This window comes from Gracilinanus agilis, chromosome 3, assembly GCF_016433145.1.
Source record: "Gracilinanus agilis isolate LMUSP501 chromosome 3, AgileGrace, whole genome shotgun sequence".
Taxonomy (NCBI): Eukaryota; Metazoa; Chordata; class Mammalia; order Didelphimorphia; family Didelphidae; genus Gracilinanus; species Gracilinanus agilis.
This window is the reverse complement of record NC_058132.1, coordinates 446,285,915-446,296,323: the sequence shown is the minus strand read 5'-3', so window position 1 is coordinate 446,296,323 and position 10,409 is coordinate 446,285,915. Positions and strand designations below refer to the sequence as shown.

At 35.7% G+C, this 10,409-nt stretch overlaps 1 pseudogene; it reads left to right on the top strand.

The window, feature by feature from the left end:
- The first annotated feature begins 8,304 nt into the window (after positions 1-8,304).
- On the top strand, positions 8,305-9,918 carry LOC123241687 (annotated as a pseudogene).
- Positions 9,919-10,409: the final 491 nt, after the last annotated feature.

The following is a 10,409-nucleotide window of genomic DNA, read 5'->3' as shown; positions in this document are numbered from 1 at the left end:
GTACAAAAATAGCTTACAAATAGTTTCATACAAATAGGTCCCTTTCCCTTCTCTTTTATCTTCTTGGGATATAGATGTATTAGTGAAATTACTGAGTCAAAGAGTACATTTATTCTCCTTTGGGCATAGTTCCAAATTGTTCCCCATTATGTTTGGACTAACCCCATCAAAATGCATCAGACAAGAGGGTCCACCAGGGGGCTTGACCTTGAGAATAACTTGACCTCAGACCTCAGGACCCAAAAGACCTCAGACAGACCCTGAGAACGAGGATAAAGCTGAGAAGCTGCTGGGCTAACAATGGCTACCCAGAATCAGGAAGGCCAAAAGAGAAAGATTAAAAACAAGAAGAAGAAATCTTTAACACTCGAAAACTTTTACACAGAGAAAATCCAGACAACCAAGCAAACAAAAGAGGAGAACAAACAAGCATCCGGACCCTCCAAAAATAATGAAAACTGGTCACAAGCTCTTGAACAGTTCAAAACTGAGATGATGAGAAAGTAGGAAAAGATTTGGTTAGAGAAATGGAAAATAGCTCAAAAGGAAATCAGGCAAGAAAATAACACTTTAAAAGGCAGAATTTTGCAATTGGAAAGTGAGGCTCAGAAATCAAATGAAATGATAAGCAAATTGAACACCAGAAATGACCAGATTAAAAAGGAAAACCAGTCCCTAAAGGCTAGAATTGAGCAATTAGAAGCTAATGATCTCTCAAGACAACAAGAACAAATAAAACAAAGCCAAAAGACTGAAAAAATAGAAGGAAACACTAAATATCTCAATGAGAAAGTGACAGACCAAGAAAAACAGTCTAGAAGAGACAATTTGAGAATCATTGGTCTCCCTGAAAAAGCAGAAATTACGAGAAATTTGGACACCATACTAAAAGAAATTATTCAGAAAAATTACCCTGAAGTTCTACAACAAGAGGGCAATATAGAAAATGAAAGGATCCATAGCTCACCCTCTACACTAGACCCAGAAAAGACAATGCCCAGGAATATAATAGGCAAATTCAAGAGCTTCCAAGTAAAAGAAAAAAATCTTGCCAGAAGCCAGAAAGAGACAATTCAAATATCAAGGAGCACAAATCAGGATCACACAGGATCTGGCAGCCTCCACCCTAAAAGACCACAAGGCTTGGAATATGATATTCAGAAAGGCAAGAGAACTGGGCTTTCAACCACGGATCAACTACCCATCAAAATTGACTATATACTTCCAGGGGAAAGTATGGGCATTCAACAAAATTGAAGATTTCCAAGTATTTGCACAGAAAAGACTAGGGCTAAATGGAAAGTTTGATATCCAACCACAAAAATCAAGAGAAACATGAAAAGGTAAATAAGAAACAGAGGGGAAAGAAAGAAAACTCATAATTTTTAAATTTGCCTTTTTTAAGGGCCTCAGTAAGATCTAATTATCTGTATTCCTATGTGGAGAAATGCTATGTATAATTCTCTGTAGTGAACTCTATTCACTATTATAGTATTCATTACTATAGTAATCAGAAGAATAATTCATAGGGAGAGGGTGGAATACTAAATGGTCTAACTTGACATGGGGGGTGCGAAAGAGCAGGGCGAATAGTAGGGGACACCAAGAGAAACTTGAGAGAATGAAAAAAATAAGATATTCTATTACACACAAAGAGGGCATGGGAAGGAGAAGGGACAAATACTATTATAAGAAGGAGAGGAAGAGAGCATTAAGAGGTAATATTTAATCCTTACTCTCAGTGTAAACAACCCGGAGAAGGAAGAGTAGCTATACTATCCATTGCGATATAAAACTCTTACAAATCCTACTGAGAAAGTCAGAAGGGATAAACCAAGGGGAGCAGGGGAGTAGGGCGGTCAAAAAAGGGGAGGGGAGAAGAAGGAGGAGGGAATTCATTAGGCCTTTAAAAACAAAAAGATGGGAATAATAAGGGAGGGAGTAGAAAGGGAAGTTAATCAAGGGAGGAGATAAGGGATAGTGGCTTAATAGCAAACCACTGGTTTAAAAGGAAATAGTATAAGAAGAAGGGGTAGGAATAGGGGAGAATACGAAAATGTCAGCAAATGCACAACTTATAATTATGACTCTGAATGTGAATGGGATGAACTCGCTCATAAAACGGAAGTAAATAGCAGAGTGGATCAGAAACCAAAATCCTACCATATGTTGTCTACAAGAAACACATATGAGGCAGGTGGACATACACAAGTTTAAGGTTAAGGGCTTGAACAAAATCTTTTGAGCTTCAAATGAGAAAAAGAAGGCAGGAGTGGCTATTATGATTTCTAACAAAGCCAAAATAAAAATAGATATGATTAAAAAAGACAGGGAAGGTCAATACATCCTGATTAAAGGCAATATAAGCAATGAGGAAATAACACTGCTCAATATGTATGCACCAAGTGACATAGCATCCAAATTCATAAAAGGGAAACTGGCAGAGCTCAAGAAGGAAATAGATAGTAAAACCATACTAGTGGGAGATCTAAATATTCCTCTTTCAGATCTAGATAAATCAAACCAAAAAATTAATAAGAAAGAGGTAAGAGAGGTGAATGAAGTCCTAGAAAAATTAGATTTAATTGATATGTGGAGAAAAATAAATAGGGACAAAAAGGAAAATACATTCTTTTCAGCAGCACATGGTACATTCACAAAGATTGACCATGTAATAGGGCATAGAAATATTGCAAACAAATGCAAAAGAGTAGAAATAATAAATGTAACATTCTCAGATCATAATGCAATAAAAATAATAATTAGTAAGGGCACCTGGACAGGCAAATCAAAAACTATTTGGAAATTAAATAATGTGATTCTCCAAAACCAATTAGTCAAAGAAGAAATCATAGAAACAATCAACAATTTTATTGAAGGGAATAACAATGATGAGACATCCTACCAAACTCAGTGGGATGCAGCCAAGGCAGTACTCAGGGGGAAATTTATATCCTTGATTGCATATATTAACAAATTAAGGAAGGCAGAGATTAATGAATTCAGCATGCAACTCAAAAAATTAGAAAGTGAACAAATTAAAAATCCCCAGATGAAAACTAAATTAGAAATACTAAAAATAAAGGGAGAAATTAATAAAATCAAAGTAAAAGAACTATTGAATTAATAAATAAGACTAGAAGCTGGTATTTTGAAAAAAACAGATAAAATAGACAAAGTACTGGTCAATCTAATAAAAAAAAGGAAAGAAGAAAACTAAATTGACAGTATCAAAGATGAAAAGGGAGACCTTACCTCTAATGAAGGGGAAATTAAGGCAATCATTAAAAACTATTTTGCCCAATTATATGGCAATAAATATAACAATTTAGGAGATATGGATGAATATTTATAAAAATATAAATTGCCTATATTAACAGCAGAAGAAATAGAATACCTAAATAATCCCATATCAGAAAAAGAAATTGAACAAGCCATCAAAGAACTCCCTAAGAGAAAATCGCCAGGGTCTGATGGATTTACAAGTGAATTCTATCAGACATTCAAAGAGTAACTAATCCCAATACTGTACAAATTATTTGATATGATAAGCAAAGAAGGAGTCCTACCAAATTCCTTTTATGACACAAATATTGTACTGACTCCAAAGCCAGGTAGACCAAAAACAGAGAAAGCAAACTACAGACCAATCTCCCTAATGAAAATAGATGCAAAAATCTTAAATAGAATTTTAGCAAAGAGACTCCAGCAAGTAATTAAGAAGATCATCCACCATGATCTGGTGTGATTTATACCAGGAATGCAAGGATGGATCAACATTAGGAAAAGCATTCACATTATTGACCATTATCTATCAAACAAAAATCACATGATTATCTCAATAGATGCTGAAAAAGCCTTTGACAAAATGCAGCATCCACTCCTATTGAAAACACTGAAAACTATAGGAATAGAAGGACCTTTCCTAAAAATAATAAACAGTATATACCTAAAACCATCAACAAGCATCATATACAATGGGGATAAATTAGAAGCCTTTCCAATAAGATCAGGAGTGAAACAAGGATGCCCATTATCTCCTCTATTATTTAACATAGTACTAGAAATACTAGCAGTAGCAATTAGAGAAGAAAAAGAAATTGAAGGTATCAAAATAGGCAATGAGGAGACTAAGCTATCACTCTTTGCAGATGATATGATGGTCTACTTAAAAAATCCTAGAGAATCAACTAAGAAGTTTGTAGAAATAATCAACAACTTTAGCAAAGTTGCAGGATACAAAATAAATGCACATAAATCATCAGCATTTCTATACATTTCCAACACATCACAGGAGCAAGAGGTAGAAAGAGAAACACCATTTGAAATCACCCTAGGCAATATAAAATACTTGGGAATCTATCTACCAAAAGAAACACAGTAATTATATGAAAACAACTACAAAACACATTATTGAACATAAAACTGAATCTAAACAATTGAAAAGGCATTGATTGCTCATGGGTAGGATGAGCTAACATAATAAAAATGACCATTCTACCAAAATTAATTTACCTATTTAGCGCCATAACTATCAAGCTACCAAAAAACTTCTTTACTGAATTAGAAAAAACTATAACAAATTTCATTTGGAATAACAAAAGATCAAGAATATCAAGGGAAATGATGAAAAAAAAATGTGAAGGAAGGGGGCCTAGCAGTACCAGATATTAAACTATACTATAAAGCAGCAGTCATCAAAACAATATGGTACTGGCTAAGAGACAGAAGGGAGGATCAGTGGAATAGACTTGCAGTAAGTGGCATCAGCAAGACAGTGTATGATAAACCCAAAGTGCCCAACTTTGGGGACATGAATCCACTATTTGACAAAAACTGCTGGGAAATTTGGAAAACAATATAGGAGAGAATAGGTTTAGATCAACATCTCACACCCTATAACAAGATAAATTCAGAATGGGTGAATGACTTGAATATAAAGAGGGAAACTATAAATAAGTTAAGTGAACAGAGAATAGTATACCTGTCAGATCTCTGGGAAAGGAAAGATTTTAAAACCAAGAAAGAGTTAGAGAAAATTACAAAATGTAAATTAAATGGTTTTGATTATATTAAGCAATGTAGTCAAAATCAGAAGGGAAACAACAAATTGGGAAAATATCTTTATAACAAAAAATTCTGATAGGTATCTAATTACTGAAATATAGAAGGAGTTAAATCAATTGTATAAAAAATCAAGCCATTCCCCAATTGATAAATGGGCAAGGGACATGAATAGGCAATTTTCAGGTAAAGAAATCAAAAGTATCAATAAGCACATGAGAAAGTGTTCTAAATCTCTAATAATTAGAGAAATACAAATTCAAAACCTGACACCTAGCAGATTGGCTAAAATGAAAGAAGGGGAGTGTAATGAATGCTGGAGGGGATGTGGCAAAATTGGGACATTAATGCATTGCTGGTAGAGTTGTGAAATGATCCAACCACTCTGGCTGGCAGTTTGGAACTATGTTCAAAGGGCTATAAAAGAATGCCTGCCCTTTGATCCAGCCATATCATTGTTGGGTTTGTACCCCAAAGAGATCATAGATAAACAGACTTGTATGAAAATAATTATAGCTGTGCTTTTTGTGGTGGCAAAGAACTGGAAAAGGAGGTTATGTCCTTCAATTGGGGAATGGCTGAACAAATTGTGGTATATGCTGGTGATGGAATACTATTGAGCTCAAAGGAATAATAAACTGGAGGAGTTCCAGGTGAACTGGAAAGACCTCCAGGAATTGATGCAGAGGGATAGGAGCAGAGCCAGAAGAACACTGCACACAGAGACTGATATCCTATGGTAAAATTGAATGTAATGGACTTCTGTACCAGCAGCAATGCAATGACACAGAACAGCTCTGAGGGATTTATTGAAAGGAACACTACCCACTTTCAGAGGAAGGACTGCAGGAGAGGAAACATAAGAAAAACAAATGCATGAATGTATGGGCTGAGGAGGACATGATTGGGGATGTGGACCCGAAACTACCGCACGAATGCAACTAACAACAATTTGGAAATCGGTTTTGATCAATGATACATGATAAAACCATTGGAAATGTGCGTTGGCAATGGGGGAGGGTGCGGGGGTTGAAGGGGGAAAGTAGGAGCATGAATCATATAACCATGTTAAAAAGGAATATTAATAAATGTTAAAAAAAAAAAGAAAAGAAAAAATGCATCAGTACTACAATTTTTCCACATCCTCTCCAGATTTTACCATTTTTCTTTTCTGTCATGTTAGACAATCTGAAATGGGTGAGGTGGTTCCTAAAGTTTTTTATTTTATTTTGCATTTTTCTAATCAGTAGTAATTTAGAACATTTTCCTATGTGAATTTAACTTTATTTTCTCCTTCTGAAAACTATTTGTTCACTCTTTAACCATTTATCGACTGGGAAATGTCTTATTTTTTACAAATTTAGTTCAGTTCTATGTATATTTGAGAAAATATGCTTCTATCAAAGAAACTTGCTGTAATTATCTCCAGTTTACTTTCTAGGAATCAAAATTATTCATTTTACTTCTCATGATCATTTCTCACCTTTGGTCATAAAGTCTTCCTTTGCCTACATATGTAACATGTATTTTTTTTCATGCTTTACTAATTTATTCATGATATCTCCATTTAAGTTAAATTTACTCATCCATTTCATGCTTATATTGATATAAAATGTGAGATGACAGCTTATGCCTAAGTTCTGCCAAATTGTTTTAAAGTTTTCTCAGCAATTTTTGTTGAAAAGTGAGTTCTTATTCCAAAGCTTAGATCTGTGGGATTATCAGACATGAGATTAACAGGTTAATTTACTACTGTGTATTGTGTACTTAATCTGTTCCATTCATCCCCAACTTTAATTTTCAGTCAGTTTCAGATTGTTTTGACGATTACTGTTTTGTAATATAGTTTCAAATCTGGTGCTATTAGACTACCTTGCTTCCCGTATTTTAAAACTAATAGGATTGTTATTCTTGATTTGTTTTTTTTAATATATGTATATATATTTTTTAATTTTATTTTAAACCCTTAACTTCTGTGTATTGGCTCCTTGGTGGAAGAGTGGTAAGGGTGGGCAATGGGGGTCAAGTGACTTGCCCAGGGTCACACAGCTGGGAAGTGGCTGAGGCCGGGTTTGAACCTAGGACCTCCCGTCTCTAGGCCTGGCTCTCAATCCACTGAGCTACCCAGCTGCCCCCCTTGATTTGTTTTTTATATGAATTTTGTTATCATTTTTCTAACTCCCTAAAATAAGTCTTTGAATGGTACTGAATAAATAAATTAATTTGGATAAAATTGTATTTGTTATTATATTGGTTCAACTTGCCCTTGAACAATGACTAGTTCAATTGTTTAGATCTGCATTTCTGTAAAAATCATTTTGTAAATGGTTTTTGCTTTTATATAATCTCTGATTTTGTCTTGGCAGGTATAATCCTAAGTATTCTATGCTGTCTGCAGTCATGTTCAATGGAATCACTCTCTCTCTTGCTACTAAGTTTTGTAGGTGGTATAGAAATTCTGTTGATTTCTGGGAGTTTATTTCAAATCCTACAATTTTGCCCAAGTTGTTAATTATGTTGGCTAGCTTGTTATTTGATTCACTAGGGTTTTCTAAGTATGCCATCATATCTGCAAAGAGTGATACTTTTGCTTCCTCTTTGCCTAATTTTATTCCTTCAATTTCTTTTTTCTTATCTTATTGACAAGCAAGCAATGTTAGTAAACACAAACTAGCAATGTTAGTAAAGTATTCTACAATAGTGGTAATAATGGACATCCTCCTGTTCTTAATAGGAACTGATTCCTTTTCCAGATATTGATTACCCTCGGCTTTAGAAAGCGAATACATATCATTTTAAGACAGATGCCATTGATTCCTCCTCTAGTTAGTGTTTTTAAGAGGGTAACAGTCAAATTGCTTACTTCTTATGTAGGAAAATATTAGCTATAACCTTTATGAATGACATTTGGGTAGACTGAAAGAGCATATATACATAGAAGAGTTGAGTTCTAGTTGAATATAATAGAATAAGTGAAATAATAAAGATAAAATGTGATAGGAAGAGGTAAAATGGCACATTTATCCCATAAAAATTTAGAGAGAAGCAAAAGGGTGAAGGGATAAAACAAGGGAAGGATTAAAATTACCCTGAAGAGTTCCCTACCCGGTTCTCCCCCTCCTAATGCTCCCCTGCATCACCTTCTCTTTCATCTCCAGGAGCAGGAGCAGTGGCCACTGTCAGTGGTGTATTGGGCTCTGGTGTCTGGGCTTTACCTAGAGCAGTGGGCAGACCTGGATCATGGTTACTTCCTGGGCGGGGTCATGGGGGAAGCTGCCCTGGGTTTCCTCTGTGCTGACTGAGAGCCCTGCCATAGGCGGAGCTGCCATGGAGGACCGCTATGTCAAGCAATCTGGCAAAATAGAGCCATTTGTTCCTCAGAAAAAGACTCCTGATACACGTAGAATCCCAATGGCACTTCCAGGTGATAGTGGAAGTGAGTGGAGTGGAACCAACTCTAATTCCCAGATACCTAATTACCTCTTACCCATTTGTGCAAGAAAACCTATCTAATAGACAATTTCCATTATATAACAATGACCTATGCTGGCAACAACCAAATCCAAATCCTGTATATATATGCATATATATACACATATATATGCTAAGTATATATATGAAAAATATATGTGTGTGTATATATATGGTGTGTGTGTATATATATATATATATATATTGCCAGTTGATGCCACCTCCACATGCCAATTAATGGTCTTTTATCATCCTTTTCCTTTACCTTACCCAAGCATCTTTCCAGCAGCAAATAACTTTAAATATTATTCCTACAGAATGTGCTGATTGCCCAAATCAGCTTATACAAATCTTTATAGAAGCAGAAGTAGGAACAGAGGCCCCATTGTTCAGAAACAGCAGCAGCTTTTACAGCAATATGTAAAAACGAAAAGGCCACCAGGAAAAAGTATAGCTACTCAGAAAGAAAACAATGCAGCAGGACCTGATAATCTATCAAAAATTGTGCTTCTGGTGGATGCTTGCCAGCAAACAGAATTTCCATCAGATATTACTAACAAGCCTCTTTCAGAAAGTACTTCTACAATGCTCTGGAAATCAAAAGAAAGGAGGAAAAGATCATCCTATCCTATAGCAGAATCCTCTAGTGAGTAAGGAGCTAGTGAAGCTGACATTGACAGCAATAGTGGTTACTCCAACTAAACAACAACAATCAGACTGCAGGGATGACTTCCGGAAATACTGATTGTGGTTCATTTAATCTTATGGAACCATCAATATGTTTAGGTGGTGCAAGTTGGTCCAATGTAACTTCTCAGGCAACTCAGAAAAACAGCTTGGATGGAAAAAAGCCTTTTTCTAGAGGCCGAAGGCAAACTGAGCAAAGAGATAATTAACAGGTTAGATTCAGATGCCATGGGCATAGCACATTTTCAGAAAGAAGACAAAGTTTATAGAAAAGACAAGACAATAAACCATTAAGCAACCATTCTCATAGAGTAGAAACAAGTTCTGACCCACTATATTTTGAGGAAGAAGATGAATTTACAGAATTGAATGAGACTGTAAGTGCTAAAGATGAGAACTTTCAACAACAACAACAACAAAATTCTACAAAAGTATTGGATGACTTACCTGAAAATTTGCCAATTAACATAGTTCAGACTCCATTACATATTACAACCTCTGTACATAAATGTGCAAAAAGTCAAAAGAAGAAGGCTTTTGCAGCAACACTTGCCACAGATCAGGAATACCTAGAAATCAGTATGAAGCAAAATAAATAAATAAATAAATAAAATACAGGAAGCTTTATCAAAGGCAGCAGGCAAAAAGAGCAAGACTCCTGTGCAGCTTGATTTAGGGGATAATTTGGCACCCTGATGGCAAACCTTTACATGTGTGTCAGCACTGACACAGGTAGCCATTTTTGATGACACACAACCACATGTGGCCTCATACAGAGAAGTTTGGGGCTGCATGCTGAGAATGAAACATTTTCTATAGTGTAGTGTAGACACTCTGTGCCAGAGGTTGTTATGTAGAAATGTATGCATGGAATCCCTGCAAAGATACAGGGACAGCCTCACCCAGAATTCCAGGGCACCCCCCTGGAGAACTTTGGGTGAGGGGGCATTTGAGAGGAGTTGGTTGATCTTTACTGATCTTCTTAAACTGGCAGCTGACAGGATTCAAACTAGATGATCAGACTTGAGTTGTGAGTATTCCCCAAATAATTTCCAGGCACAGATACTGAAGGTAAAGTTTATATTAAGAAGTAAAAAGGAAAACTAAAGTAGTTAATGAAGGTATTTGAATAAGGAAAAGTTACCCTGAACTATTAGATTGATGCTGCCCTTCCCCCCACAGGAGGG